The 25,725-nt window shown below is 39.1% G+C and overlaps 1 protein-coding gene across 11 annotated transcripts in view; it reads right to left on the bottom strand.

The window, feature by feature from the left end:
- FAM160A1 (family with sequence similarity 160 member A1) overlaps positions 1 to 17,918 on the bottom strand; it is an 83,748-nt gene extending 65,830 nt beyond the window's left edge. For 2 of the 11 annotated variants that reach the window (XM_032108263.1, XM_032108264.1), the window contains exons 1-2: positions 17,268 to 17,574; positions 3,262 to 3,378 (exon numbers count right to left, since the gene is read on the bottom strand). The gene's annotated coding sequence lies outside the window, so the exon portion shown is untranslated. Of the gene's footprint in view, positions 1 to 3,261; positions 3,379 to 17,267; positions 17,576 to 17,615 lie in introns of those variants that run through there. The other 9 variants (XM_032108268.1, XM_032108269.1, XM_032108272.1 and 6 more) reach the window with 7 other exon arrangements.
- Positions 17,919 to 25,725: the final 7,807 nt, after the last annotated feature.

The raw sequence follows: 25,725 nt of genomic DNA, 5'->3' as shown, positions 1-25,725 counted from the left end.
TTATCTTGAGCTGAGAAAGAAAAAATGTCTTATGCATTATGAAAGCCACGTATACATCTTTATATTCTGTGAATTGACAGGTGGATGTGTCCTTTACAGACCTCTCCCTCAGCATCACAGGGAGAGCAAATTTGTATGCTAGTGTATAGTGATGAAAGATTAGAAATCAGAACCATTTGAATTATTTATAGAACATCACTGGTTCCTCAAGAAGGCCATGCAAAGTAGCCTGTAACTGGCCCAAGGAATCCTATGAAAGAGCAAAATAATGTAATAGCTATTTTCTATTAACATTTTGTGAAACTCAAGGCAGTTTAAAAATTACTTACATCAGTAAAACGGGATCATGCTCTATAATATTCATTTCAGATAACTGTCAGTAATCAAGCTTTTACTGGCTTGCTCCTAATATCAAACTCACTGCTGAATGAAAAAGACATTTTTCTCCTCACAAGTCTGAGTCTTCATAATTTTTGTAATTTTTTTAATGAGAACAAACTCAAAACTCTACAAACTGACACCAGGAAAAAAAAACAACAACCAAAAAACCACAAATAAACAAAAAAACCCCAACACCACAACTCAAAAAGAATACAGCTGAAAGGAAACACGATCCTAAGATACTGCACATAAACTAATGGAGTTTTTTCACTTTGTGTCTTTGGTCATTCTAACATTCCAACCTGAATATATTAAAGTCTTATGCAGAAAAGTTTAATTGAAAACTAAAATTTATGGGAACATATTTGCTTCCGATGCATTAATATTTTCCAACAAAAACCACTCAGGATTTAAGAACAGTTGGGACTAGAGTTGATAATCACAGAGACTTAACAATCTTAGACTAGATACTAAAGCTTTTATGTTAAGGAATTAGGGTTTTTTTTTCATTACTGCTGTTAGCTAAACCAATAGGAATTCAAACACACTAGTAAAATTGAGGAGTTACACAAACACGGATTAGGAAGAAATGAGAACTAAAGAAAGACTTCACATCATTGTGTTGGTTCATGTCATGTCCTACCATTGGTGACTGTACTGCCTTTCCATTAGCATAACTAGATTTTAAGTCAGGGAAAGAAGAAACAGCCAAGTGAAAGCTTTACACTGCTAGAAATAAAGAGTAAGACCAGACTCTAGTTTAAATTAACAATTGTTCTTTTGTTTTCTCTTTGGAGAAAGAAATAGAATTCTCTTCATTGTGCAAGATATTAAATTCTATTTCTACAAACCATCTGAAGAACTCTTACCTACAGCAACTGAGTGACAAATAGTCACTTTGGCAACCAAAGCTGCTTCCATACAGCCACAGAATCATGGATTAGCTGTAGGGTCAGTACATGTAAAAGCTTATACTCAATAAATTTTGGATAACGTGCCATTAGTCTTGGGAATATGTAGTTCTTCCAGACAAACACCCTGCTAGCTGAGCTTTTAGACAAGGCTTGATATTCAGAAACATTTGAATGATCTGCATTTAATAAAACAGGATTGCAACACTGTCAGAGTTGCCAATGGATTCATTCTGATAGTGGAATCAATAATATACTGAATACTTAACTTGTCAAGCATCAGCCTATGTATAGCCCCTCATTTTCCTAAAGATACTTTGATATGATACTTTGGGAACTTGTACAAACTATTACAGAGAAACCAGGCGCCTCCCTAATCTTTACAGAGCAGTGCAGGTTATTATGAGAAGAATAATATCCTTGCTTCCCACTTCACAAAACAGTCTCCCATCAGCATCAAGAATTGCAACAAACTGCTGAAAGATAGTGTTCATTTTCATAAAGCAAGAGTTTGGTGGTTCAAAAACAACAAAGCACAAGAGTTTACCAGACAGTTAATATTTAATTATAATCTACCAGCTATTTGTATTCTTTCTAATCAATTTGAAAGAACACCTGGGTATATAAAAACCAGGAACTAGTGGTTATTATGAAGTATCATTTCATATTTCTTCCCCTTTCTAATGTTGTTTGATTGGTATAAATGCTCTACGTGATACAACAAACACAACTTGGGAAACCAAACACACTGTCAGGTTTCCTGTTGATTTCAAGCCTGTCTGTACTAATCCCAGTCTCATTTCACACCCACACATCAGGCTCCCTCCCTAGCTAGCTTGGGCTTCTCTTCTGTACACAACTTCCTTATGACAGTCCTGCAATTAACACCCACATCTCCTCCCCAAATGATGCCAACTCTTCTATGAAACATTCAGGCTATGAAAACCACACTCCCCTTTCATGCTCTTTCATCAGCCCCTTTTGCAAACTGAGAATAAGCATCTCTTGGGGAGGTGACTCATAAGTGTTCATCCCTTTTCACGTTGTAAAACATCTAATAAAACAAAGCACATGTACGACGTTGCATCAAGAACCAAATTATATTCATGCTTGTAGATCAGGCTGGGGAAAAGACTGATCTGCATTTTCATCTGTCAGCTAACTAGTTTCAATGCAGAGTAAGATGAAGGAAGATGATCCAATGACAAGCCAAAGCCTAGGACTTCTAGCCCTTATTCAGCTTTCGTTGTAAAAGGTTTTCTAAAGTTTCTGTGCTCAAGTCTTAATATCAGATAGAGAATACAAGTGTTTCCTACTTCAACTCTTTTTCTATCCTACATTGTTCCTCTTAAGAGTCAGGAGAAAAGAAAGAAAACATACATTCTTCAGATGACAAGCATTTCAATTATTTCATATCCCATAAGCCAAACAATTTGGAGATATTCTGCAACAAACAAAAAAGAAGAGGAGTCTTGCCAACTTGAGAAAATCCTGCTGTACAGGCTGTCGGATCCTCATCAGTGTGCTACTGGTAGCCTGCCTCTGATTTACAGGGTATATAGGTCACAATACATTTTTTGTTCTCCAGAAGTTATGGGGCACCGAAAGACAGCTAAAGCACCTTTGGTAACTGCTGTATATTCATGTCACATGTAAGCAATTACTGTGGTTGCCACAGGAGTATTACACAATAGTTACACTGTACAGGTGTGAACACAAACAGAATTGAAACATGAAACACTGACAAGGATGCTCCAGAGCCCACGGTGTCTAAAGGCAGCTGAGTGCTACTGGAGACTCCATCAGGCAACTGAAATAAGACCGAAGTCTCAAGCTTACTCTTCATAGGATGGGTGTTTGTACCACAAAAACTGATTGTGACACCCAGCACTCCAAATAGAAAGCTCATGGCTCAGCAAAGAGACTTCTGTTCTGAACTACCTATTACACACACACACTCTTATCTTACCTGCAATTAAAGCATGTCAACAGGTCAGCAAGGAAAAATCGGCTCTGGCAGCTCTTCCATTTGGTCAAAAATCTAGACTTAAAGTTTCTTCAGCTTTCAGCAGCATTCAGCTTTCCACTACAGACAAGGAAAGGCAGAGAAAGTAGAAAATTATCATTCTCTATTAACAGAAATCTGGCAGTTTAAGAACCGAGAAGGAAAAACCTCCATCTTAAAGAGAACAAGCTGATAAAATCTCAAATACTCAGGAGAAGCAGTAACACAGCATATTTCACAGCACGAGACACGTCCACACAGACAAGCTCAGAGCCTCCAGGCCTTTCACCAATACCTTACTGAGAAGCCCTTGAAAACATCAAAGGGCATCATCATCAGCTAAGAGCCCACACCACTGCAGAAGCAATCCATATTTGCCTTCACTGCTGCCTTCTGTTCACTGCTGCAACTCAAAAACACTTGCATCCACGCTGCAACCCAAAAACACTCATGCATAACACACTGAATAAGTCTGAAGCAATTAAGAAACTGTTCTGGCTAAAAAGTAACCTCTGAGGAAAAACAAAACACAGAAGCAGAAAAAAGTGGTATTACACCGAATATTAAAGCAGGCTATGCTGCCAAAAAGCTGATTACAAAACTCACTCTTCAGACAAGAAATGCATCATAACAGCATCTTGTTAAACAAGCTAAACACATGCAAGGGAGAAGGAGAAACCCACACCTTTCTGTCAACACTGAAGTAGTTTATATTAAATTTATATTTGACATGTAACAAGGCTGCACACATACAAAAAAATGCAAGAATGAAAAGGGTGTCTATTCATTTACACAGTGCTTAGCATTCAAAATTGATTTCACAGACATCCTGCTAACCTGTCTGACAGAAATTCCTCCAGACTACACAAATTAATTCAAAATAAAGAGGCTGTTATTTTTTTGTGTCTTTTAAGCAGGGAGGTAAAACTCTGAAAGTTTTCATTATGCTGAAAGGAATCCTGCAAAAGTTAAAAAAGTATATACAGCAAGGGAAAAAGTAATTTTTTATATAAACATAGTTTTTGACCAAGAACCCATAGTTTATAACAGGTTCTTAAACAGCTTTCCCGTCAGGGGAGCATGAACAAAACAGCCAAAAATTAAGGGCTTATGGGAAGACACTGTTTTTATATTGCAAATATAACATGGTTTTGGTACATGCTAGACTAGATGACCCCACAGGTCCCTTGTCATTTCATGCTCCTGAATTTTAGGAATGATTATATCAGGTTCCTCCACAGATGCAACTAGAAATTTCATAGGAGACTTTTAGCGTAATTTCCCCCTCTATTAAAACAAAGAGGTTGTCCTAAAAATTAGCCAATTTCCAAGTGAAAGGATAACAGGGTCAAGCTATCCTCCAGATCATCTCTAAAATGTTTCTTGTAGTAAAATACTGTTCACAGAATTCTACCTCACTAAACCATGCTATTTTTAATATATTTTCTTATTACTCAAAATAATTGCAAGTGAGGGCCCTAAAGGAAGGAGATTTCTTCATAATTTGTAATTAATACTAACTTCTCTCCTGTCTGTTTCATACATCCATCACATCTGGTCATAAAAATAACAAGTTTCATTTGTTAAACACAGTCTCTCTATTTTTGTTTTGCTGTATCATTTATCTGGGTAAATTTTCAAGTGGAGCCTATAATTATGTTCTTGACCAGACTGTCCTTTAGCTTAAACAATTATTTTCTCCCTTGGATTATCCTCTTTAATTTGCAGCACAGCTTAAAAACTACTGTCATACGCATAACAAAACAGGTATAGTCTAAATGATGTACTCCTCTTTGAGGTTTGCAAGTTGCCTGGTATTTTTATTTCCTTTTACTACACATGAAATAATCCATCAGAGGGAACAGAAAAGAGGAACAGGGAAAAAAAAATTTAGAAGAGAAATTGCCCCTACCCAGAGTCAAAACTAAAGTCCAGCACTAAATGTAACCCACAGCCTCTCTAGAAATCATTCTTTTCAGCAGATGTGGGAAAGGACTATGCAATAAGCATCTATGGAGGGGCTTCAAGTGAACAGAATTAAGGGGGCATGGGGGGAGGGAAAAACCTCTCAGCACATTTGGTTTAAAAATTCCAGCCTGCTTCCATCTAAAAATAATCTTTTATCTAGAACCACAAGCCTGAAATTGAAAACTGGTATAAGAGACTGAAACCAGAGCCAATGAAGAACAGTCACATGAGGAACAATCCCATTTCTGACATGGCTAGTGCATGTTTTCAAATAAATGCTTAATAAAAAATTACACAGTGGTGCCATATTATCCAAACTTATTCAGTGTTTCAGCTTCAAAGTCCTGCAAGACTGACTCACTGAATCTTTGTCACTACTACTGAGGCAGTAAAGAAAATCACAAAGGTCTGTTCTTTTGTAGGCTACAAAGTTCTTTTGCAGTCTACAAAAGATTTCTCTATGATATGCAGTTAATGTGCAGGTTTTAGAGAGAAGGCATTCAGAACATGGAACAATTCCCTGATCAAAAATATGTAAAAAATTCTGAATCTGAAACCTTAGCACCAAGCTACAGAAAATTTCCAGAACCTAAGTGTGTTTAGTTTCCCAAATAATTTGGAAAAACCCCCTAAAACCCACACAGACACCCCTTAGGTTAGAGTGCAAAAGAAGACTCAGTCTAGTACAGGAAAGAACAAAAATTTGAATAATTTAGCAAGTTCCAATTTTGAATCATCTTTTTAAATATTATTTTTAAAGCTGTAATTAAATTAAAGAAGCATAGTGATAATTGAACAGAGAGCTTCCTGTAGTTGTGGCCCAGGAGAGTCATATTAATCACACAGTATCACCAGTTCAGTATTGCCAGATAGGAAATAATACATCCTTATCTCCAGAGAGCATTGACACTGGAATCTCTTTCTAGGCACTGACAAACCATTACTGCCAAGCACAGTCTTGCCTTATGTAAGATTCTTGGAAGAGCAAATATTCTGCTTTTGCATCAAATACACAGCTTTTTAAAAGCAGGCAACATAGGCACCATGTAAAAAATAATACACATCTGCAATCTGTATCCTGGATGGTAAGGAGGGGAACAGAGGGAGAGAGAGAAAATAAAAAAAGGTTCTGCCTTCTCATTTCTGAAAATTGAGACCGGTAAGGAAAATTTGAAATGGTAGAAAAACTGCTCAAAAACTTTGAACCAGATATGAAAACATTATATTTTATCTAATATTCTCTGTCTCATGTGATTATGAATTTTATATAGTATTTTTTGGATCACACTATTCGTATGAATCGTATGATTGATAATTATAGGAATATAAGAAAAAATATATATCTCAGCTCACATTGCTCGGATAGCCTGAAATTCTGTCCTAAAATGGGTGTGGCAAGGCATGTATATCAAAAAGCTTTAGAACATAATCAATTCTTATCAGTACCCTTCATGAATTAAGATGCTCTACTTTGTATCTTGAGATCATCAAATCATAACACACAGCAGTTTTCAATGTTTCTTCAGGCCACCACAGAGAAGACTGTCAAACTTTCTTTTAACAGGCAGGCTACCAGGACATTCTCAGAACAGCAAAACCCTTTTCAATGATTTGTACATTCTCTCTCTCTCTCTCCCCTCTTTTTTTTTTTTTTTAACACAATTAATTTTGAGCTCAGGGTTATACTGCATTTTATTTGAGATGAAAGTTGTCCTTAGAGACTGTATCACATCCCATGCATCTTAACCTACACCACTACCCAGGCTAGATACTATGAAAGATGCATAGCTTTGTGGTTTGGGAAATTCAAATTGCTTTCCTTATCTTTCCCCTTCACGTGAAAGCCCAAGAAAATAATCCTAGAAACCATAGTCCACAGATATATGAATCAATACAAACACTCCCAGTAGCAATAGATGCCATTCAAAACAGCAGATGGACTTTAAAATACTAAGAGAGAAGTACGTTCCGGTTTCATACATGCATGAATTAAGATAACAAACACATCATAGAGGTGATACCTCCTGGAAAATTTCCCTCGGTGAATAATAAAGCAGAAATCTTCTAAACTGCTAATTTCACATAAAGATGTGCCTATTTGCTTTTGATTCAAAGATCACCTGACACCACAGGACTTCTGCAAATCTTTATTTTCCTTCGCCCACACACAGTTTCGCCCAGTAACATGCAACTGAAATTAAAACCTTTGTTTAATGTCACTGTTTTTATCCCTATCATTTGGACAAGAAATCTCATGCAGTGAAGAGCCCCTCCTGTTCTGGGCTGTTACTGGACAATTAAAGAAAAAGAATTAGCGTACTCAAATAAACACAGGCTACAAGGGCAGCACAACAGAGGGTTGTTTACAACATACAGCAGATTACATGAAAGAGTTTTCCAAATTTTCACTAGCACAAGCTGATTAAGTCTGCACGGCAGAGAGCAGGCTAGCACAGGTCTGGAAGCAGTAAAACCCCAATGCCTTGGATGCAACGCCATACAAATATGACAGAATTGTTTTCAAAGCTAATCCAGGATCTTCACACCCCAATTCCTTGCACTCCCTGTTCTAGGATTTGCTCCTGCAGAGCCAGTGTGGCTATAGGCATGTTCACAGTCATTTTTTCATGTTGTTATCTCTAACAGAGAGTACTTTTCAACAGCCACAGCACTGGGAAGCTACAAGTCTCCCCCATCTACTCCATGCAGATGGAAAGTGAAAAAAAAAAAAAAAAAAAAAAGCCACAACAGAGAAAGAAGCATAATGTGTCGATATCTTCTGGATCCTCCTTGTCAGTTGAAATATAAGCGTAGAGGTACCAAGAAAATGAATTCTCAGTACTGTGCTCTCCCTGGATTTTACACATCATGCTGCACCACAGTAACCATCTCCATTGTGCACTCAAAGGATAAAAAAATCACCTCAAATTACCTTTTTTTTTCTTTTTTTCTGTTTTAATTACTTTTTAATTAATTCCAGCTTCAAAATACAACACTGCAACAATATTGGCTGGGAAGATTACTTCATTTAACTTGCAGAACATAATTCTATTTACACATATGTGATGCAGACACAGGATCCCACAACAAAAACTGGAAAGGTCCTTAAGGTTAACTGAAGCATGCCTCAGGGAGAAGCATTTGGTCCTTGTGGCCTTCTCCGATTGCTCCCAGCAACCAGAAGGCAGAAATTACTTTAAAGCAGCCTTGATGTGTTTGAAGTAAGAAACTGTGTTACAGGGTTTTGCAATACAAACTTCAGTCCCAACCTAAGAACCAGCTCTATTCTAAATAACCCAAACCTTTTCTAAGAGCAGAATTCAATCATTTTGTGACAGTATCTTGGTATGATATTCTCTAATTTTACAATTCTATAGCAATACTGGCTCCTGTTATTCTTGTCGTCCACTCAAATACATAAATCCTTCATATACATATATATATATCTAAAAAAAGCCTCTCACCCCTAAACAAGCACACTATCTCATGAGTCCATTTCTAGGGAAAACAATGTTTTTCAAGCAGTTTAGCATTTGCCCACAGTCAATTCATCCAGACATTCTTTAAGAAGAATGAAGTTTTGACAGTTTCTATCATAGAGTTTCTACCAGAGAGACCTACAGCTCCTCTTCTGTTAGCATTTTGGAAAAATAAATTCTATTAGTCTAATGGCTTAATCTTAAAATCATATGGGCTACTGCTTACTTCTTTGTAATCTTCTACTGCTTTGGGAGGGTTTAATTCCCAAGAAAAATACAAGAACAAATAAAGATAAACAACTGGGTCTACAGTTGCTCATTTCCACTTGCCCCTTGCCCCGACACCTGTACAGACACTACAATCGCTCTTCTCAGTGACACAGTGTTACACATACCCTCCACGAGCTAAGTAACTGCAACAGCTCAAGGATTACATCAGCCAGCCCTTACCCTTTCAACAGTGTTTCTTTAAACACTTCAAACTTAAACTTACCTAACTGCTCTAAAACTCACTCTTTCCACACACCAGCTTAAGGTTTTAACACTTGCCTTGGACATCATGTTCACCTCCAAGTCCCAGTATATTTTATTAGAGCTGAGGTGAACAAACAAAAAAAGACCTCAGCCTGCTTTTTATTATCTGTCCACAGTTCCACTCATCAAACAGGAGCAAACTTCCTCTTTCTTTTTACTAAATTTATATTTCTATAATGATTTCTCATTATTCTGAGTTGGCCATTCTGAATGTTGCATTCTAACTATATGTGTGTGTGCTTTATTTCCACACCTGTCCTTGGCAGTCCAGCTGGGAACTCCTTTCCCTCCTTGTGTTTGATGCTGAATAGCTCACTAGTAGCCAAGCCAGTCTTTCACTACTTTTCATATTTTCCTCTATAGAAGAATAGTTTCAATTTCTGCCATTAATATATGCCACAGACTCCAATATTCCTGTTCCTGAATAAACAATATTTTTATCTCCGAATATTTGAATGTACTTTGACATTATAACTGATGAGATCACACTGTCTCCTTCCACCGAGCCCAATGCCAAGTGCTCCTGAAATGCTGCTGTTGACTTGATGCCTCTTTTAAATCTGAACTGTTGTTACTTTACATGTTTGCAAAACAAATGTACACTAGTAACAGAATATGCCTTGCTGCCAATACAACAAAATTTTATCCCCCTCACTTGCTGCTACTTTAAAATCAAACAGTAATGTTTCACCTACTGAATCGTGATCCATGTACCTGCTATGGTAATGATGCAATGCACACAAAGTACTAAATTTAAGCCATGCATAGTTTTTGACTTCCTAAACTAATACAACATACGTGAAATGGGAGGTATTGCTATCATGTTAGAATTTTAAATTATCAAGAGGATGAATCAGGTAACATGTCATTCACCTTTAATTCATTTAACTTTTTAAGATGTATCTGCACACAAATTAATTCAAATGCTGCTGAATTTCACTGAAGGCTAATGGGAAAAGTTCATGCAAATACAAGCCCCAAAGTCTGCTAACAATTTATTTTTCCTTATAAGTAAAGGCTAAAAGAAACATTAATACCTGGAAAAGTGTTCAGATAGCTTCGACAGACACCAAAAGTCAAATAATTCAGTTGATTTAACTAAGCTGATTTGAATGTCAGGAGAAACAAAGGCTGTGTGCCCAAACTTTGTCTACTCCCTCAGCTACAGAGGCTGATCGAACAAAGAGCATTATCACTTCCTTTGACCTTTATCCCTAAATCCTTAATGTTGGGTTAATATTTCTGATTTACTCTATGTCACTAACACATAGTGTTAAGTTGCTAAAAACACTACTAGCAAAAGATATGTTTCCAATAAGCATGCATTATAAATGCAGTCTTTGCTAAACTACCTTAGTTGTTGCTCTCTGAATATTTAATTTTATTTTTTCTAACAATAAAGATTCTTGTGAGAAGAAAAAAAAGTTCTCCAAGTCCAAGGATTCCACTGATATCCAAGAAAAACAAACCTAGCCCGATCTAGCTAAATGAAATTTTGCAAAAGCATCTCAATACTACTGTATGCTCCACTTTAACAACACTAGCAAGTCAGGAACCCATAAGCTCTGGGCTGCTGCTGGCAAACATCACCCCTGTAAAAATCATGCCAGCAAACTATGCTGAAAGCAGATGCAACCACTGACAGCCATAAATACCTCTGTGTTATCTGGTAGCCAGTTTATGGAAATATCTTTCAGTGTTGTTCACACTGGTGGGACCAAAATACTAAGAACAGAATCATTGTGAAGGCAAATCAGTTTCCTTCCTCCATGTTTTTCCCCCATTCAGAATATACTCTCACTTCACAGGCTTCTCATCCTATGAATATGTTTCAAGAAGCTGATAAAGAACTTTTTAACTGTTTACCTGAAACCACTCCAAGCAGGCAAGCATAATTAATCTTACTGCAAGTCAGCAATTCAGAAAGGAAATTATCCTGTTACACCTATTGCTGACTGTGTTCTTATGTGTTCTCTGCTTCCGTGTACTGAATGGCAAAATGGCCAAGAAAAAAAAAAAAAGAAGACCATGTCAAAGTAACAGGGTAGCTAAATCCACTACTTCCTTGAAACTCAGAGTCCCAATATGACTGGTATTCCCAATCCATACCAAAGGCATTCCAAGAACACTTGGGTGGTTTCAGAACATCATCGGAGCCAAAAGAAAAAGCAGCAAGAGCAACATACACTTTTCTGAAGATCTTTATGGTTTGCTGTAAAATTTTTGGCTGCTTAGCACCTGTTGTCACTGTACCTTGGTCAGGCACACAAGGCAGAGAAAGCAGCACAATTCTAATTCCATTCACGGAGAGGAACAGATGAGATCACACTGCAAAACAAATCCATATTGTGCTGTGGTTGGGGGCATGCACTTCTTGCAAAGTCTAGCATTGGAAATCAATGCGTTCCTCAAAAGGGGAGCTAAACTTTTGACCTCCATAGGTTTCCTTACATGAATATTGAATTTATAACACTGAACTAAAACACATTTATGGCATAAATGAAGTGTAAAAGTGCCGCAAACATGCAAGGAAGAAACAGCACAGTTCTGTTTAGTAAGAGCCATGGGTCCAGTGTAACAGTGTACTGATGTTTCATCTTCAACTTGTAATTACGAGAGGCACACCTCCCTTCTCAGGCTCCCTTCTTCCCCTATATGTTTAAGGTATACATGCTTACAGAAGCACTACTCTTCATGTAATGCCAGTACAGTGATGAAGCAGAAAGCCAAACTATCTCTCCCTCTCAGGTTTGCTGTGTTAGGGCAGGAGCCTGCCACAGCAAAATGAGTTAACGCAATTCAATAAAAACCCATGCTACTTTTTGGACTTGGCTGCACTACAGCAACTTTTTAACCACAGCACTCTCACTCGTGTGTAAAAAACCTAAACATCTGAAAATAATTTAGTTATTACAATTATATTAACTGCTAATTGTTAATAAAACTAACTCAAAAGTATAATACTCTCTTCCCTCCTGCTCAAGAGTATCTGAGGTTTTACAGAAGATTTTGTGAATGCAAGTGGGATTTATTCTTCAGCAGTTTAACTCTTCAACTGTTAGCCAACAGCCAAATTTAAGTTACAATCTAAAGGTTTACTGGAATATAAGGACTGTCAATACTTTACAGATTTTATTTTTTTCACATGCATTAGGAAATCCTTCCAACTTCGAGGGCATCATTTGATCAGTTCCCCAGGCAAACTCCACTATTGCGAGAATAGTCTTTCTACATAAAAATTTTCACAGAAAGAAATCCTACCCTTCACCAATATACAATACAGGCAACTTCCAAAAATGAGCTAGAAACAGAATGATAATGGGCACAACTGCCTTTCAGTAATTTATGCAAAGAATCTAGCACATTTTTATTACCACACAGCTTTCCCGTCTTTAAAAACAAAAAACAACGGACAAGATCTTCTAAGGCACGCAAATGTTTAAATAATAAAAAAAAGTGTCTGTCATATGCTTGGAGACTACAGTAGAGGTACAAGGGGAGAAGACAATTGACTGTGCTTCTAAAGCTAAATGGCAAAAACTACATGATAAGAATTTGCCTCATACTTTTAGAGCTAATCTAGCCATGCTATGTATGTTCTCACACAAAAAGTAGATAACACCATGCTCATTATGATTAGACCAGAATTAACTGTCATGGTCTAAAGTTACTGTACATGTAGGCAATTCAGTATTGCATCAAAATTTGACCTTTTTTAAACGAAAAAAAAAAAAGATAAAGAAGTCACTGATTTCCCAGTAACTCACCACCCATGGGAAGCCACCAGCATTTGAAACAGAATAAATTTCAGGGCAAATTCTCCTACTGCTAGAAAAAGGCGCTACATTTGGTTCAGAGACAATCTGAGTCAAAGTCCCAACTACATGTTGGGCCTCCTGCATGCAGATAGCTATGCTTGTGTCATGTTTCCAAATCTTCCCATTAATTAAAGGTAATCCCACTTGATATCATAGGCAACACATTCATAGATTATGTCTTCACATGCCTTAAGCCTATATCACCACTCTTATCAGCTCTTATCTTACTTGCCCTGTTTCAATTCCACATGGAATTGCCTGACCTGGATATGTCCTTCAGGATCACCTTTGACAAGAATTTTTTGGCCACATGGTTTAACATGCAAAGCATTCTTATCATACCATCAGTGAGTCCTTGACTGAGAGATACCTACCTGTAATAATAGGAAGTCTTATGATCAATGCCTACAACCGAAAGTAAGGGAAGATGCATTCCCAAAGCTCCTCGGTGTTCATAACACTAACTTCAGCTGGTGAATGCTTTGTTATCATCACAGCACCTCCACAGTTAAGCTGACACTTTAAAATGTACTGGCATGTGTATACATGTATTACAGTGGAGTGATATTAAGCCAGAAGCACTTATTGTTGTACACATTCAGAAGTCCATTCAAAACTGTTCTTTTAATTCATTAGATTCACGGAATCATTAAGGTTGGAAAAGACCTTCAAGATCATCAAGTCCAGCCTGTGACTGAACACCACCACGTCAACTAAACCATAGCACCAAGTGCCACATCCAGTCATTTCTTGAACACTCCCAGGGATGGTGACTCCACCCCTTCCCTAGGCAGCCCCTGCTAGTGCTTAACCACCTCTTCAGTGAAGATATTCTTCCTATGTCCAGCCCGAACCTCCCCTGGCACAGCTTGAGGCCATTTCCTCTGATTCTGTCGCTGGTTGCCTGGGAGAAGAGACCAACACCCATCTGGTTACAAGCTCCTTTCAGGCAGTTGCAGAGAGTGTAAGGTCTCCCCCGAGCCTCTTCTCCAGGCTACACACCCCCAGATCCCTCAGCCACTCCTCACAGGACTCACTCTCTAAACTTTTCACCAGCTTCACTGTCCTTCTCTGGACATGTTCCAGAACCACAATGTCCTTGTAGTGAGGGGCTCAGAACTGGATCCAGGACTTGAGGTGCAGCCTCACCAACTCGATCCAGGTCCAACTGACCTGCTACCCATGACACAATGAAGTCCTAGCTCTACTTTCCAAATAAATTAATCAGATCAGGAAATGGCACTGTTTCTTGTAAGCTGTTTGCCTGAGTTTTTAAAGACACAGACATTCTTACAGAACAGCCATACCAGCATCCACTTACAAGTCTTCATTTGGCCACTACGCTGTATTGCAAAAAGGACTGAAAAAAAATTCAGGATTTCTAAGTAACTCATGCCCAAACTTTTAACCAGTGCAGACCTTTGTAGCCTCTTCTGGAAGCACCCCAAGACTGTATGTCTTTACTCAATACTATCAGAGCATTAAAAGTGCAACCATAACATACCAAAAGTACAGGCATCTGCTGTTGTGTACTGAATTACCTGAAACACACCCAAAAGTAGGTCACAAAAAGCACTATTTTGTCAACAGCCTTCCTTGACTGCCCTCTTTCCTAGCAATTATTCATATGGGGATACAGCATATGACTGTTTTGTTGGGGTTGCAGCTATTTAGTATAAAACTCATCTATCCCATTAGGCTAAGAGACCACAAGTAAGGTAACAATGCCAAGCCAGCATGTCTGAGTAGAAGAGTCTGAGAGTTTAAGTGTCTGTAAACCAAAATATAGCTATAAAATTGTTACTAAAAATGATAACTGGAACAAGAGGTCAAAAAAGCCTTGTTCTCAGCAGCATATAACAAACACCACAAACATACCAACTACACTAAATATGCCATGAGAGAAAGAGAGAGAGAGAGAACATATCTCTCTCATGTTTGAGGGAAACTACTGCTCACAGTAACATCGGATCACGATGTGGAGAACTGCATCCTCAAAAAGTCAAGTATGCTACTCAAACATTATAGAACTAAACAAGATTCCCATCAGACTAATTAAAATTTGGAGGTCTTTTGCAATGAAACCATCTTCAGGCATCAAAAAGCAGCATTTATATATAATAAATTAAGTTATTCAAGGGAGGAACAGCAGCACTTGTGAATAAATTCTTTGTTAAAAAGAAGTCTTAAACTGATGTATATCAAAGTAATCTCAATAATCCTTCAATGTACAGTTTAACAGAGAAACATGCTTCAGAGTTTGAGAGTCTGTAAATCTGAAGACTTAAGCCTGACAAGCATCAATGCATCTTTTTGAAGAGAAAACACAGCTATAGATTTCTAATACTCAGTCTCATGCCAGGATCAAATAAAATCACATTAGCAGCAGTTTCACCAATTTTGGTTCTCTTGGCTTCAGATTTTATGAATGTTTGTAACCCATTTAGAGGAATAAAAACCCAAAAAAATAAAACAAGAAAAACAACTCAAAGCCAAAACCCTTACGGAGGACAATCCAGTTTTTACCAGCATCACCATATCGTTTAGACACACTAAAGTTTCAAGAAAAAAAAAAAAGGAAACTGTGTACATAAAGCTAAGTTTCTTCCATGGGCTTTGTCCACACATTTTTCATCATTCTGATAGGATTCACTTCTTTTTCAAAGCACACATCGTCAATCACCATGGGTCAATAAACAGACTAAAACAGCTGTTAGCAAAAGTCAGTTGCAAACATTTGTTTTGATTGAGACAGATAAGAGGAAAAGGCATCTGGATGTTCCACAAGTTTCCCAAGTGCCATCACACATCAATATCTCACTGGTACAATCTCACCCTCTACAGTTATTTATAGTTTACCTTGTAGATTGTAAGTTTTTCTGTCTTTCCCTTCTCCCTTTGACCTTCCATGTTCATTAAAGCAGAGCCAGCGAGGAATAAACAAATTACAGCATTAGGTCCTAATTCTTAAATTAGTTTCAAATCAGGAGGACTCTTGTACACACACACCCTAGCAGAAGTGAAGCACTACAAATAATGTGAAAACCCTAATTTGACGTCACTCCTTCAGGTATTACAAACCCTTTCAATTAACATTTTTTCTAAAAGGTTTACTTCTAGAAATTATGATATAAAACTAGCACAAGGCAGAAACACGGGTCTGTACTGCATGACCTAACACTACTACCTATTGGTGTATGAGAGATCTCTTTGAATAGAGGCTTTATTATCACTTCCTCTTCTCTCTGAAAACGAAAACAAAATTAAAACGTAATGCTTTCCCGCTAAGAAGATGAGGCCCTAGATCCTTCTTACTACTATAAGAGAGAATAAAAACACTGTTGTACTGAAGGAAAATGCAACTATAAACTCTTGCACAGCATCAATTTCACACTGATCAACAGAAAATACCTAGGCAGAGAGGGCACTGGCAGATTCTGAGGTCACATTCAGTTCAATTAGAAGTAATAGGGTGGCATATAAAATTACACAATCATTTTTACGCATTTTTTCTTCTTATCGCCATCGTATGAGATATGTTAATGCTAATCAGAAAACCACTCAAACAGGCCAGGGAAGAGAAAAATCAGAGTAAACCAGAAATCTCCAAATACTGTCAAGTGTGCCTTAGCCTTTCTCAGTTACAAGAGACCACATATGCCTCAACCTGGCAAACTCCTATACTGGCAGGCTGGCCCTATGCACAATGTCCTAGCAGACAGCGGGCATCTGCCAGCACCTATGTACTTGTCCATATGGAGCAGTTCAAGCATGCCGAGTTGCTACCAACACCCTTGAGTGACAGAATGGTTCACATGACCTTGCTAACAGCTCCTCAAAAACCAGAGAAAGCAGCACAGCAATCACTTTGTCAGGGCACGCTGCCTTCTCCAGTTACCAGAGCCCCTAAGTTGCCGAGACCTCTACTTTCCTTTGGCATCCAAAGTAAATACCAAAACAGCCTCCAGTGATTCGGTGAGTGACGCAACGACAAAGCAATAATCAATGTTAATTAACCTGTTAAAACAGAAGTCCGAACCCAAACTGAGCACTCATGCACAGGGTCACGTGAGTGACAGCCCTACGCAGGAATACCTGGCACTCTGTGAGGCGCCACACTTGTGAGGAAAAAACCTTCCGGAAAATAAAAGCGCGTATCCCATGCTCTCACCTCGGCACTCGCCCGCTCATACAGCCCTGCGCGAAGCTCGGGTCCTCTCTCTCCCAGAAGTTTGCGACCAAAGCTGCCCACGGGTCGCCCTACAAAGCAGCAGCAAAAAAGCCGAGCCAAAAAGATAAAGGGGATTAGGCGAGCATTACTTCCACTGACCTATATACTGCCCACGGCAGCCCTGCGGCAGACGGCAGCTGCTCGGCCGGGGGGGACACTGGCCTGACAGCCCTCCCCGCCTGCCGATGAGGCCGAGAGGCGGCGCGACAGCCCTGAAACTCGGTCCGGGGCCCGTCCCAGCCACCGCCGCGCCCTCACAGCTCCCGCCCCGGGGGGATCAGCCCCTACCTGGCGCGGGCGGCGGCGGAAAGTTTCTCCGGGGAGGGGCCAGGCGGGCTCCACTCCCTCTCTGCCGAAACCACCAGCTCCGGGAAGGAAGAAAGAAAGGAAAGGGAGGGCGGTGGCCACCCAGGTGAATCGCCGTCCGTGACAGGACAGCGGGGCCACTGTTAATCCCTCGGACGGGAGCGCCCTCACGCCCGCCCGCCCTGAAGGCTCCGTCCCCTTAGGGCGGGCATCTTGCCCCACGCTCCCCCCGCTCCCTTACAGCGGGCGGCCCCAGCTCGGCACCGGCCGCCGAGTTTGTGTAAGTGGGGCCGGGCTGTGAGTCAGAGCGGCAGGGAGGAGCGGCGACCTGCCGGGTGAGGCCTGGCCCAAGGCGGCCCCTGCCGGGCAGGCGCCCGCCGGGAGACGGTGCGGGGAATCGACCCTGACTTCAGAAACGATGAGCCTGCAATTAAGAAAGCTTCCTGGCATCTCTGCCTTCCTACATGGAAAACCCGCAAGCCAAAAGTACCATTTTAAATCTATCCCGATCTTACGAATGAAAATTAGAGGTAACTCCCTAATGATACAAGCTGCAAGGTGATCAGTGGGCTGGAGCACCTTTCCTCTGAAGAGAGGCTGAGAGAGCTGAGGTTGTTCAGCCTGGAGAAGAGAAAGCTCTGGGGAGACCTTATTGTGGCCTTCCAGTACTTGGGAGCATCTCTCATGCGGAGAGACTGCAGAAGCTGGGCCTGTTTATTCCAGAGAACAGAAGACTAGGGGGAAATCTCATTAATGCATATAAATGTGTCAAAGGCACGTGCCAAGGGGGTGGTGCCAGACTCTTTTCAGTGGTGTGCAGTGACAGGACGAGGAGCAATGGCCATAAACTAAACCACAAGAAGTTCCACCTCCACATGAGGAAGAACTTCTTTATGTTGAGGGTGGCAGGGCACTGGAACAGAGGTCAGGGAGTCTCCATCTCTGAAGACCTTCAAAACCTTTTGTATGGGCAGATAGTAACAGGACAAGTGGTAATGGTTTTAAACTAAAAGAAGAGAGCTTTAGATGAGGTGTTAGGGAAAATGCCATATTCAGAGGGTGGTAAGGCACTGCAACAGGCTGCTCTGAGAAGCTCTGGATGTTCCATCCCTGGAAGTGTTCAAGGCTAGGTTGGATGTGGCTTTGATCAACCTGGTCTAGTGTATGGCCATGACAAGGAGTCAGAACTGGATAATCTTTAAGGTCTCTTCCAACCCAAAATTTTCTGTGATTCTGTGATACTATATAGTTCTTAAATACCTCACTGTAACTGTGATAGACTGCTGTGGTGAATAGTTAAGCATAGTTCAATATGCCACTATGTTTCCTTTCTTTTTTTTTTTTTTTTTAAGGCTTCAGATAAATTAATTAGACTGTTAGGGTTTTGATTATGGTTTCACTAAAGACTCAAAATAGGAATAGATGCTGGCCTATTAGGGTTACAGCTCATTTAAAGAAATGTATAGTATAATCTATCAAGTGTAACGGCATTGTGTTTGAGCTCAGGAAGCATTCTTTCCAAAGCTCTATGTAGTTAAAGGGTAATTTACTGAGATTTCTAACTAATTAGACTCACACAAACTAACACACACCTAGGTATGCCAGAGTTAAGATTTCCCAACCCAGGATGAAACCATCTTCTAAAAACCCACAAAGAAATAAAACTGATCTAACATAACTGAGGTTCCTCCACTCCTCCACTTAGGAAGACTGGAAGAATCATTGGCTCTTGTACTATATCTTGGCACACATTGAAACTAAATCTAAACTTTAAGGAGCAGGGAGTACAGCCATTTCCAGAAACTATAATTCCTCCCTCACATGCTGTTGTTTATTGGTTTTGGAACTGCAAGATGAAATATTAAGGCCATATAATTCTTTATTGCAAATGCTATGGCAGAGGTGCTCGGTGCTCAGCAGAGCTACTAACATCATCCCCCTCACAGTCTGAATCCAGAATCTATTGCCTGGATGTCTGAGCATGCATGTCTCTCTTTGGAGAGCTGTTTTCCAATGTTACATCTGGTATTTCTTTACATAAATTCAGGGAGCAGCTTCCAAGTGCTGATGTTGAGCCTGGGTGTGGAGATGGATGGCATTTGGCTGCTGTCTAGGATGGCAGAGCAGGGGCCAGCTTAGGAATTTGGTAAAATTGTCTGGAGGACTTAGGAGAAAGTGAGAGGACGCTTCTGTTTAAATTGTTTGGTCTCAGAAGCACAGGAACCATCAGCCAGCACACAGATGAAAGATGCCCTTTGTGTGAAACCTCTCATCATAAGCAGATCATTAAGGAGTGAGCCTCTGAAGCAGTGCCTGTTATGGATGCTGATAGAATCTGTTTCACTTCTTTCTATTGCTGCTCTAAGCATTTTAAAAGCACTCTATAATTATTTTTGCTGTGATAATTAGGTCGAATCCAAGATAGCTGTCCTTTTGCATCCCTATCTCTTAATCATTTGATAAGCTGTTCTATCACACAGAGTTAGATGAGATGGAAGTGTAAAGATGGCTTATCACAAGCTCACACTAATCCTCCTACTCACCTTCTTTGTTCTGAAGGCATTCTTAGCTACTGAGAAATACTTCACCCAGGTGTAAGAGTTAGAGGCATAACACTTGAACCCAAACACAACTGACTGGCAGCATAATTGCAAGTTGTAAAGGTAACATGAGATTTCATGACCGGCACTTGCCAGTCTTGAATGTTGTGTCATTGGTACAATTGTGCAGTACCTCTAGTGAAGTTACTAATAATTACAACTAACTTTGTATTTACAGTAGAGAACACAACAGCATGTATGCTCATACTTTTGGTCACCAGTTTTACTCCACAGAAAGCTCAGGCTTTCTAATGAAATTCCAGAAAATTTCTGCTTTCTGTGACCCAGGGCATGCCTGCAGCATCAGAAAGATATTTACTGTTGCAGATAAAAATGACCAAGTGTATCTACATGGGTAAACCAGACAGCTTTTAGAAGAGCTCTCTTACTGTAGATTTCTTTGCCATTTTTTCAAGTTACATATTTTATCCATTTGTCCATAAAGAACTGTGCTTTATGCAAAGAATTGAATTACACTCTCCAATTACTAGTCACAGGTGTACTACAAAGAGAAAATCCCCAAGATAGAAATAGTTTCATTAAAAGAAACCCAAGTTACTGTCAACAAACCAGAATGCTCACTGTAAATTAAGTGAGCCCTGAACTGCCCCATTGAACACAGATTTTTGTTAGATGTGATCTAGATACCACTTCAGTAAAACAAACCTATACCACATTTGCTTCTTAGCAAGAGATCTGATTTCCAGGAAAGGTGTTAGAAGAGAAACATTTCCCATTTAAGAATTAAGAGAAATACAGGCATTTTCCAAGTCCCGTTATATGCTTTGCTACAGCCATTCTTCCTTATTTTCTCTGAGCAACAGGAAAAAAGAAAGTTTGCTTTAAATCTTCAGAAAGGTACTTCAGAATTTTCTCTACACATACCTTAAAACCTTCATACTAAGAAAGGAAAGCACTCTAAATGCCTATGAAAAACCTTTGGTTACTTCTGCCTAAATCATATTTCATCTGAATGGTACAAGCCACATTCATCCCTTAATGTTCAAAGATGTCCCCAAGCTTTTTTTGAGATCCGGTTTTGTAGATATTTTGCTGCAACACACAATTTGCAATGTAGCACCATTCTAAAATCATTAGTACAGGAAAGATAAATGTTGCATTTACATGGATAGAATCCAGACACTTGGCTAGGCTGGTAACTAATACAAATATGTATATAGATTGGAAATTACTACATTATCTTTAAGTGTTTGTACTTTGATGACAGAAAAAATGGTAAAGATTTCGTAAACTATCTTAATTGGTATGTATTGATTTACCTGTTTCAAGACAACTCTTTAAATAAAAGAAAATTTGTTTAAAAAGTTGTATGACAGGATTGAGTTAAAAGGACTTACCTGTGACTATTATAAGTTGGTGATTTATGAGACAAACCAAAGTAAGTTCACTGCCCCTTTAATAAAATTATTTTTCCTCTTTAAAACCAGATTTGGTTATCTGTGATACATTGTAAGGGCCTGACAGTAATTTTGAGGATAAGTTAATTCACTGTGCTCCAAAAGTCAGTCCATTCACAGTCTGTCATTTCTTATGCCCTGTAAAATGTCACAGGTCAGCACTGCTATCAAAAGAAGTAATCTTGCCTTCCTCCACCCATTCTGCTCCTCCCTACATTTCCATCTTCCCTGATCCATGCAGCTGTTTAATAAATGAGATCAGTTCCACGATCCAGATTAAAATTAACCCCCCCTTTTTTGTGCTTAACATGGGTCAGTTTTTTGATCTGCTTCACCTGCCACTGCATAAATCCTTACTCTGGCACAAGAGAGGGAGCAGCATGAGGGCAAGAATGAACTGGGGCACCATAAATTAGCGTAGAGAATATATGAAGCTGAAAGTATAATTCAAAAAATGGCTTTAACAGATAGGCATCTAGAAACAATTGTGCTCTATTCTATTGCTTGTGAGGGCTTTTTTTTGTTTGAGATTATGTGCCCAAAGCATATGAATATAATACTGCCACTGCATTATCTGAGAACTTGCTTGTGTTCTCTTTAGGTGCTCGCCTTTTCTCTTTGTGCTTTAAAGACACAGAGCTGAACCCTGGACTTGTGCTTTAAATCCTGCAAGCTGTGTCTTTGGAGAGGAGGAAAGTAACTGACAACTTAGAAAAAAATCTTTCCTTCTGGCAGAAACAAGACAAGACTTCCTTCCTTCTCCACAGGCTGCTAGTTTTGCAGGATAGAAATTTTTTCTGTCTCTTATAGATTTCTTTCAGATTTGCTAAACCATCGTTGCCAGACAACATTTATGTCTGGACCATTGCAAACCCCTTACCTTAAGAATACAGCTGGAGGATATTTAACAAAAATATATCCCTGGAGGCTGAGTAGCAGTAGACAGTCCTCCTTTTCTAAGTACAAGTTGTGCTCCAAGGTCCAGTGGGAGATTTGGCCAAGAAGTACATAACAGATTTCTTAGTGAAAATTAGGTTATCAGCATTACTCGGTTCTTCTGGTTATAAAAACTGTGATTCTAGCAAACATGGTATTTGAGCAACTAGAGCCAAAGCTACTCTTCTATAGCTATCTGTATCACATCATAGTCAACAGTGAAAAACATCCATGTTTTCTAATGCTACCCCCTCAAAAGTCATCCCTGAAAACCTGAATTAAATTATTTAATTGTCTTAGATTTAAAAAAAAAAATAATGTTGACAGTTCACCAGCAGAGAAAATTTTAGTAGACCACAACAGCAGTGCTGCACACTGGGTCAAATACAAGGCCTCTGCCTAGCTAATTGCAATGCAGCCAATGAAAATTCCCTAGAGAAGCACTTGCTTATTAATACCTACATAGTATTCTCTGTTGCCATAACATTTCCCTTAGTTTTCACCATCATATTGCCCTTCCAAAGTCACACCTCCCTCTGCTTTCATAAAACTTTCTACTTTGTCCTGCTGATAGACTACCCTTTTGGTGGTGGACTCTAATCACTGAGCTACTGAGCTAATGACAATGGGGAATAGGTTACCTGTGATATGAGAAAATCCCACAGTCCGAGTTACACAAAGCCTATCTACCAAATGTGAAATCAGACATGCTGGAATTTTGGAATTTTTTTTTTTTCTCCTGAGCTAATACAAATTTTCGTCTGCTGGAAGCTGAGGGAAGGAAAAATAAAATGTCATACTGTACAAGCTGCCCACTCTCTGAATACAATGACTGTCCAGCTGCATGCCTGGGAAGATGCAGAGACAAACAGGCAATGGAAGTTCATATAAGCTGGCATGTCTCTCTTATATTACTTGAAATACAATGAAATATTATTAAGTAGCATTCTTGTGTGAGTATATGAATGCTGATTTTCTCTATGAATAGACCAATGCTAGACAGGAGATGAACCATTCAGCTGCAAGGCAAAAAAAATCTAAAAATCAGAGAGTAATTGTTAGTAATGTTTTGTTTCTCTGCAAGGATTTTTTTGTTCCTTGCTTTGGTCTGGAATAAAGTGATTCTTCACCATTTTCAGATATTTTGCATAGCCAGTAGCTGTTACATTCTACAGAGAAAATAAGAGACAGAAGTAAGACTTGCCAAGGAAGAAAGCTTTGCTTTGCATTTCTTGGATAGGATGTACAGAAGATAAAAGTTTATTTCCTGGAAACTGAGCTGGTTTTTAATGTTTTGCATTGTAGCTGAACTTCTCTTCAGAGTTTGTGGGTGGCTGTTAAGAGTCTTAAGTATAAAGTACTTAATTGATAGAAGTTTTTACTTAATCTTTTGAAAATTTGTTTTAAGCTTTTTGCCAATAATTTGATCTATGCCAAATAAATACTTAGTTCAAGCAAAAAGCTGAGCACCTATCTTTGTGTGCAATTAGACACTTCAAACTTTCAGAGTAGGCAGCTGGAGAGAGACAAAACCTCCAGTATGACTACCAGTCAAATCACAGACATAAAGCCCCGTGTTTTAAGGTCCCTCCTTGTTTTGCAAGCTATTCAATAGGAAGTTTTACTGAAATTCTCATAAATTTGCTGAACTAGAGTTCAATGGCTGTTGGAAATTTGGGGTCAAATATCTGCATTGATAGGTGCCTAAATTATTTGAAATAAAATCTTATTAGGATTTTTTCAAGAGCATCTAGCATGTGAGAAGCACTCACAACCCTTTGCATTTTAAAATCATTGGATAAAATTCAAAGACTAAGCTCCAAGTCTCTTTCTCACCCTTTGAGAGTTAGTTCCCAGCTGCCAGCTGATACAATCATCCTCCCTTTGCTTGCTCTTCCAGGCTTGTGCTCTTTGCAGCGTAGAATTCCAGTTCCAAAAGACTCCCTAATTTCCCACTTTGCATAAAGTGATGGGTAAGAAATATTGGTGCAAGGAAGGGAAGGTGAGTTTTAATTTTTTTGGCTGAGTTAAAATTAAGTCCTGATCTTTTATATTGCAGGCAAATGATCTATTAATATACTATATCTAGAGCCAACAGCAGCTCCTCAGCAGATATGTTCTGAAGAAAGCTCCCTTCTGTTCTTTCTAAGAGCAGTTTCTAGGCTCTGGGTGCTTTCTAAATAAAAAACCTTCATTTGCAGCCCTAATTCATACCCTTAATCTCCAGGGAGTACAGAATTGCAGTTACAGTGTTCTGTATGACACAGCCCTTTAGCTGGCCCAGCACAGCTCCCTGCTCACAGGCACTTGCTGGATGGCCTGTGTAGGGTCTTGGCTCTCCCCATGCACGCCGAGAAGGACACGTAACTCAGGTGTGAATCTCACTCCATGCACCTCAAAGTTAGGCGCTGCCACCACTGTTGGAAATCTGGCCATTAACTGTTTTGCTGAAGGCAAAATAGAAAACCAGAAATAGTCAGAATTGTAATTCAAGGGAATTTGTCTTTCAGCTGCCTTTTTTTGGTATTTCTGTTAATTTTTTTCACTTTTGCTATTTTTCCTTATATTTCTCTCACCAAAATGAGATTTTGTAGTATTTTACCTGCATTAAGGGAAACTTGCATATTGTTGCCATTTACTAAGACAAATGAAAAGAAAACAATGCATAGTTACTATCCTAAATAATTTGGATGATATATTAAAATGTTTTTAACTTTGAACGTGGACTGTTACAGTCCAAGAAATGTGGCCTAAATGTAGGGCATGAGTTGTATATACTTGTCTCTGGGAAACCAGTTTCACAATGAAGAACTCATATATTTAGAATGTAAGCTGCCAGATACTAGCACCTTTAGATTCCTTATCATAATAATTATTTAAGTTCAAGCTTGACATACTTGTTTTAAAAAAATATCAATTTTAGGGACTCTGTCATTTAAGATGTAGTCACTGGAAATCACAATCCTGATAGAATTCAATGGTTTTTATTTGTTGGCCTCGGCAGCTGTGTATTAGTAAAATAAATAAATTAAATAAACAGCAACATCTGTTCCAGTCACTAGAGGCTTATTGCTGGAGTTATCTGCATCAGATGGGATGAGATGCTCTAGTAGAGGAGCTTGGCTTTCCAGAGCAGAG

Source organism: Corvus moneduloides, chromosome 5 (genome assembly GCF_009650955.1).
Source record: "Corvus moneduloides isolate bCorMon1 chromosome 5, bCorMon1.pri, whole genome shotgun sequence".
Lineage (NCBI taxonomy): Eukaryota > Metazoa > Chordata > Aves > Passeriformes > Corvidae > Corvus > Corvus moneduloides.
This window is presented reverse-complemented; position numbering and strand designations above follow the sequence as displayed.